Source organism: Scardinius erythrophthalmus, assembly GCF_964197995.2.
Source record: "Scardinius erythrophthalmus genome assembly, chromosome: 19".
Lineage (NCBI taxonomy): Eukaryota > Metazoa > Chordata > Actinopteri > Cypriniformes > Leuciscidae > Scardinius > Scardinius erythrophthalmus.
The window spans coordinates 22,013,913-22,021,430 of record NC_138239.1 but is presented as its reverse complement, the minus strand read 5'-3'; positions in this window follow the sequence as shown (position 1 = coordinate 22,021,430).

Sequence of the window (7,518 nt, the reverse complement as noted above, 5' to 3'; positions counted from 1 at the left end):
CAAGAATTGTTTGTGATGAGAAGGAGGTTCTTTGGCTCTTTTTGGCCGATCGCAAGTGGACGACGCTAAATACATGTGTAAACAGGGTCTAAAACATTGTCTCCAATCGCATTCATATGTAAATTGCGCAAGCTTATTTCGTCCATTAGATTTACCCGCCCATAGACCTTTCCTTTGAAGAAATCAGGACATAAAAGGTTGTAAGTGGACAAGAGACAGAATAAAACACCAGGTGAAAACGGGAATGTGTCTCCCTCGTCTACTTGTGATCCGATCGACCAAGACGCATCTTAATACCAGGTGTAAACAGGGCCTTTGTTAACAGTGTTGTACGCCCTGTGTCCATGACCGTATTTTATGGTCATTTGGACTCTGTCTTGACTCAGACTTGACCCTCTTCTAGTCTCGGTTTGACTCAATGACTCAACCTACTCAAGTCTATGCCTGAACTCGAATCAGCTGGCCTCAACTACAACACCATTGTTCTATAAGAGTGTGGGTAAAATTCTGTTAGAGTTCCCAGCAGTTAATGCACATTGGAAAAGTGGTCTCATAAAAGCTTTCTGCATGCAGTGAGATCTGACTCTTCAGCTATTCAGGTCTTCTAATGCTAAACCAATGTCTGCAGTCTCGTTGCTTTGTCAACTAGCGTGTTTCTTGAGAAGAGCAGCTCTACAGTTTGTTCACGCACCGCCTGCCTTGAATTGAGGATTATTGGTACCTTGTACTTCTCTACCCGTGGGAAGATCCCCTTATTTGTATTTTAAGCGTTAAGCTGCTTCTACAAACAGTTTAGGTACATGAGACGTTAGGTGGTGGGAAATAGTCTCCAGTTGAGGCGAAGGCGGCGCAGGTGAGAGAAAACTATTTTGTTCTTGTATGAGAATACTTCAGTCTGCATGACTTCCGGTCTGTGGTTTCTCAGCTCAGGCTTAGTTAGGGTGACACATGGCTGGAAAGTGTTAACGGTCATATTTATAAAGTGCCCTTGAACAATCACAGAGAAACTGTCTTGTGTTCTCCCACCCTTTAAAGTGGTCACTGTTAGTTTTTTCTTTGTCCTCCGAAGTGAAGTGTAACTTTTTGTATAGCTGCGGCTTCTTCTGACCACAGAGCCTATTGCATGTTAAACAAGTAAATTATATTTGGGCAGTGTTTATATTTTTTTAGTAATGTTAGATGCATGCAGCTCAATTTAGATGGCTAATGTTTCTTGCCTCCCAGAATAACAGCTACTTGTTTTGAGGCACAACTGTAGAAGAGTCTGGACATGTTACCCTTATCTCTGTAGTGGCCTGTAATGCACAGCATTTAAAGTTGGTTTTCTCAACAAACAAACAAAAAAAAACTGTTGAAGGACTTGATTTTATCTATTTGGGAATTGATTGGATTGTGAAAAGTGGTCTTTATTTGACAGGTGGTTGAGTAATAAGATTTTAGCTGAAAAGGAAAGTAATTTTAAAGCCAAAGCAAGTATTACACTTTGATAAAAGACTACAAAGACAAACTTTTTAAAGTTCAACCTCATAAATCATTCACAACAAGACAAACAACTTACATTAAAGGCACCATGAAATCAAAATTGAATTCTTAAATTTGTTTTTTAATGGAATCTAGGAGTAAAAAAAAGAAAAAAAAAATAAGTACAATGTACTTAAATTACATGAATCTGACTTTTAAAGATTAGTTTAGTCTTTTCTGACTTATAAAAAAAGTTTAAAATTGCTTAACTTATTTTAATGAGTAAAAAATAAGATGTCATAACTTATTGATCATATATTATTTTACAGTGATGAATTATCGGTGCGTATTCTCTTCCATTAACTTCCCCTCACAAGGACATCTCATCTCTGATGACTTGTGCTCTGGCGAAAGGACGGGACAATATTCCCTCTCTGCCAGCAACCTGTCACTCCCATGAGATCGCAACAATTAGCAAACAACTATGATCCAATCAATTCCTGATGGACAAAATCAAGTCCCACCCTACAGTTTTCCTCGTTCGAGAAGCTGTTTCACTCGGATAAACGTCACAAAAAGATGGCCGCCACTTCTGTTCCATGCTGACTTTATTACAGTAAATAGGAGATTTTGATCTCATGTTCACTTTATTTCTCCATCACTAGAGCCACCAAATGAAAATGTTACTGTTTTCAAATAAGCGAAAACAAATCGTCTGCATTGGTTGGATTGATATTCCTGCCCCAAACCAATGGAATCAACGCCTCTCAAACTACTTCCTTATAGTTGACTTAGGCTGAGATGGGCTAGTCAATCGCCTTTAAAGTTATTTGCATGAAAAAGAGGGAGAAATACATAAAAACTCTTGAATGTCTATGATGACTGCCAGAGCGCTCTTTCCTTGGAGCAAGTGTGCCCTTAAAGCAGATGTGGCGCTCATAATGGAAGTAGCTATTCATAATTGACGAGGCAGGACTGAAGGTCTGGGGATGCTCCATCAGGCCTGGCCCGGCGTGACCGGCCCATACCACTGTCGACCCTTGCTCTTTAAGGAACTGACATGCGAAAGGAGGAGTGGTTGAGTCCGTGAAGAGAACATTTGGTGGTGGGTATGCACTTTTTCCCTAAGCGAAGTAGTTTCAAAGATTCCTCGTGCTGTAGCTCTGAATCTGCGGTTTAAGATTTTAATGGCTGAACTGATACCAATATTAGCATCTTTTTCTCTGAGTTAACATATGCAATGGTACCCTGTGGTCACACTGAAACTCGGCTATGAGTTGAGTTATGAGCCAGCGCCTGGTTCACCATCTGTTGGGTCTGCTTTAAATCAAACTTTTAAAAGCACTTGTTTGTGAGATGCTTGGGTAAATATTTGCTAGACCAAAAACAGCTAATTAAAAGTCTTCCCTTTTTGCCGTCACATGGACAACACAAGCGTGTAGCTCGCCCAAAACAAGCCCTTTGCTTTACACTGGCCCCAAACGTCCTGCTTGAAAGTAGCAGAAGTTCAAGCTGATTTCATATTCCTTTTCAGCAAGCAATATTTAATTTTTAATATTTAAGCCAACTGGAAATAGTATTTTGCAACAGTGAAACCACGGCATGTATAATTGATGTCTTGTCTTAGCTAATGCAGTGGGAATGTTTAGCAGCCGAAGGAGGGAGCGAGTGATGCATTGAGGAGCCCCTGGGCACCGGTGGAGGCCGCTCCGCTATATCCAGACGGAGAAAATGGGCCCGTGCTGCAGATCTCCTCGCAAATGCAAATGGCATGCAGATAAGAAGCTATAAATCCATTGTGTGTGACATTCCCAGTGCCGGCTCGTTCCCGAAGTGCTCGCCTGTGACATGCATACGCAGACTGACCTCTCGCCACCGGAACAGAGCTGGGGGCCCCACCGGGAGATGATGGTTATATATTTAGATGGACAGTTGACGTGACATGCAATTTTACTGTCCTCAATGAAAAAGGCGGGTCATTTTTTATTGCCTTGTATTTATTCATTTAGTTGGACAGAAATGCACACTGATTTTTCCCTATAATTATTACATTGTTTTGACAAATACCATTTCAAAATTATTTAATTGGTATAATTAGTTAAAAATATCTTTAATTTGTCATTAATTTACACATTCCCAATTATGTTTTGTGGAGCGACTCTGTCCTGCAGTGTGATTACTAAGCACTAAATAATTTAAAGCGTTATATATTTGGGTGGGTGAAGAACTTGAAGGGCCGTTCAGACATCAGCGATTGAAACCACTAGATGCAGTGCAACAGAATAAAACTAAATGCAATTGTTATTTGATATTTTTTTTATTTTAAATTAACTTTTAACGGCATTTTAAAAACCTGCCGCTTGTAATGAGATGTTAAAAAACAAAGATGTCTGTTTGGCAAGATTCTCAACATTTTCTACAGGGAAACCTGTCAAACAGTATTATTATTAATGGTTAAAATTAACGAATCATTATTTTACAATTAATATGATGCAGTTTTTATAATAAGATTATAATTTTTTGAACGATTTAAGAGTAAAAAATGAATGTTATTTAGTGCATTTATTTTCAGTTTTCTAGCTAACTAACATGCTATATGGTCATTGAATGGCTTTACGTGACATTGTTCACAAGCTATTTTATTCACTTCTTTCCCTGGTTGAAACACTCATTGAAGGATTTCATGAGACATTTCATTAAATAATGAGCCAGCGTTCTGACGTTGAACCCGGAAGCGCTGCATTGTTTACAAATGAATAGCGTAGATATTGTTGAATAGTCATTTTTGTTTTGTTTTTTTGTGCACACAAAGTATTCTCGTTGCTTCATAACATTAGGGTTGAACCACTGTCACTTTAACAATGTCTTTACCTTTCTGGGCTTTAAAAGTTGTAATGACGTTGCTGCCTATGGCTGGTTCAGAAACCTCTCGGATTTCATAAAAATATCTTAATTTCTGTTCCGAAGAGGAACGAAGGTTTTACAGGTTTGGAACAACAATTTTTGGGTGAACTAACCATTTAAGCTATACTTAGAGCAGGGTAGGTAACTTACAAATTGTAGTCTGTTACTGATTCCAAATTACAGTAGGCTACATGATAAAAATTGTAGTTCGTAACGTATCCAGTACATTACACATTTTAGGTAATGTAATCTGACTACTTTTTGATTACTTTTAGACTAGTTTTGACCTAACGCATTTATCAAATTGAATTGAATAGCATATTGTTCCATATTGATAATTTAAAAAAAAAAAATCATACAGAGAAAGAAAATATATTCCATTCTTTGTTATTAACAACATTAAGTGCATTAAACATCACATTTCATTGTCCTCAGAATGTGTCTGAAATTTCAGCTAAAAATACCCCCAGATAATATATTATAGCTTGACAAATTTGCTCCTTTTTGGGTGTGAGCAAACATGCCATTTTTGTGTGTGTTCCTTTAAATGCAAATGAGCTGCTGCTCCCCGCCTCAGTTCAGAAGACAGCTGATCCTTTACACGAGCTTCGGAGACTCGGCAATTACAAAACACTCCAATAATCTCACGCTTTCAAAATCTCAGAAATAACCAGTAGTGGAGTGCAGGAGAGACTCAGGAAGAGGTTCCAACTTTTACATCGCACCTGGACGTTTCTGAATGGTTAGTTAGTGGATACATTAGTTGTTGTGTGGAGGTACATTGATTCATGTCATCGACCTGCATGTGCCGTCATGTTTAACTTTTACACAAGTTGACAGTTCCCTGAGGTCTTTATAAGACAGCTGTAACATTTTTGGTCAAATTGTTCTGTGCTTGTCAGTGCAGCCAACGACAGAACAGTTTGCATGCTTTGCTAGAACTTTTGACATTGTGTTGTTAGAGCTGGTTATGGCGTTATTTTCCTGTCAAATGTCGAGAGCGAATTATTGTAGCGCGAATATATAATGTGCGAGCGCGAATCTCTCTGCTCGCGCGCGGAATATAATGCGCGAGCGCTGATTATCGCGCGCGAGGAGAGATTCGCGATTGCACTGAACAAGTTTTAAGTGCAGGCACATTCTCTGAGCGAGCCCAAAGAAAAATCTTACAAGAGCAGCGAGTATCTGAGAGTGCGCACCCAGTTCCCGTGCGCGAGCAGAGAGATTCGCGCTCGGCACATTATATTCCGCGTGCGAGCAGAGAGAATAATGCGCTACAATAATGCGCTCTCGACATTTGACAGGAAAATAACGCCATAGTTACACTGTTGTCGCTTGCGAAAACCAAATGGCGGCGCCGTGGAACGTGCAGATTAAGGGGCGGTAATATTATAATAAGATCCCCTTCCTATGTCAGAAGGGGAGCAAAATCGGATTTCAGTTTATTTTTTGACATACTTGCAGAGAAAGGCTTACCAAAACAAAGTTACTGGATTGTCACTTTTCACATTTTCTAGATGCACCAGGGACCCGATTATAGCACTTAAAAACGAAAAAAAAAAAAAAAAATCATATTTTCATGATATGTCCCATTTAAAAGCTAATAATTATTAAAATCATAAAAAAATCTAATTCAATTGAATAATTTTAACATAAAAAATATAATAAAAATGTTTTTGAAAGAAAATGCCTTTCCAAAGCAATACACAATTAAAAGACTGTGATGATAATTCAAATAATAATTACAATTTTTGTAAGGAATTGATTCAATATGCAAAGTTAATACTCCTTAAAAGTTAAATGGTTTCCGTATGGATCTGTAAATCCAGTGGTCAAATACATTGTGGCCTCTCAATTTTCTATGTAATTAAAGGAGAACTCCGGTCAATTTTAACATTGAGCTCATTTTTTTGTACATTTGGAGTGCTGTCAATACAGAGAACAATGACAAAAATCGGTGTTGCCTACACCGAGTTTTTCTATTTTTAAAATTTGCACCCTGTTGACTTCAATGGGGCAAGTATTAAACCTGCTTTTTAGCCTCTTAACATCCTTGATGTGTCATTACAAGTGCACAGAAAATATGAGTGATTCCTTCAGAGTGATCACGAGTGAATCTGACTGCAGTAGATGTGAAAGACAAAAAAATTTGCTCAATGTTAAAATTGACCGGAGTTCTCCTTTAAAGCCACCTGACTAGTGGCTGGCCTGTGCAATTTCACAAAATAAGAAGACTTTCTGAATGTATATAAGCAATACTATTTTTTAGAAAGGACATTTTAAATTTGAAATTCAATAAATTTATGAATGATTTACTGATACTGTGTGAATAATATGTAATCATGATTATAATCAATAAAAAAAGCAACTACTGATTACGAGTATTTTAAAACGTAATAAAATCAAATTACAAGTACATCATTTTTTTAATCTGTTTACATATTTTTTTTAATCTAGATTACACGTAATCAGTTACCACACAGCACTGGCTATACTGTATCTTTCAACATACCTTCTGATGTTCATTTATGTTTATTTGGTGTTATGACAAGTAATAAAGAGGAGGACGGATCTGTTATGACATTAAAGAGCGCCAAAAGTTTATTTATTGTTTGAATTTTGGAAGCTGCTTCATATCAAAAGTAACCTGCTATGTCTTGTCTGTCGGTGTGTTGTCAGTGTCCTCTTTGCTCCTCAATGTTTTTTTTCCACTGTGTGAGAAAATGGATGTGAGGAACTGCATGAATGCGTGAGAGTTGGCAGCCCTGGTAGTATAATGAAGGTAAACGTCATTTAAAAATACACATTTTCTCTTATACAATATAAAGTTTAACCAAAAATATCGATTGATGAAAAAAGAAAGTTATGTCCGTTTGTCTACACATATATCTGGTCTAGATCTCCAACTTGCGGCCCATGGAAGAAGACGTCTACACCTATCTTTTCTGCCTGATTTCTTCATGCAGCTATAGTGAATCTTCGCCTGCCTCTGGTAATAGGGTAGGATCGTGCCCCAGAAACACAAAGAAGGGGGAGAGGGGAGAGCCTGACCGACCATACCACAGCTCGGCCATCCCCAAAGAGTTGTTAATTCTCCTCGCCCTGCACCGGCACGAATGAGGGAAACATCATTCTCTATTCTCCCAGGTCAGA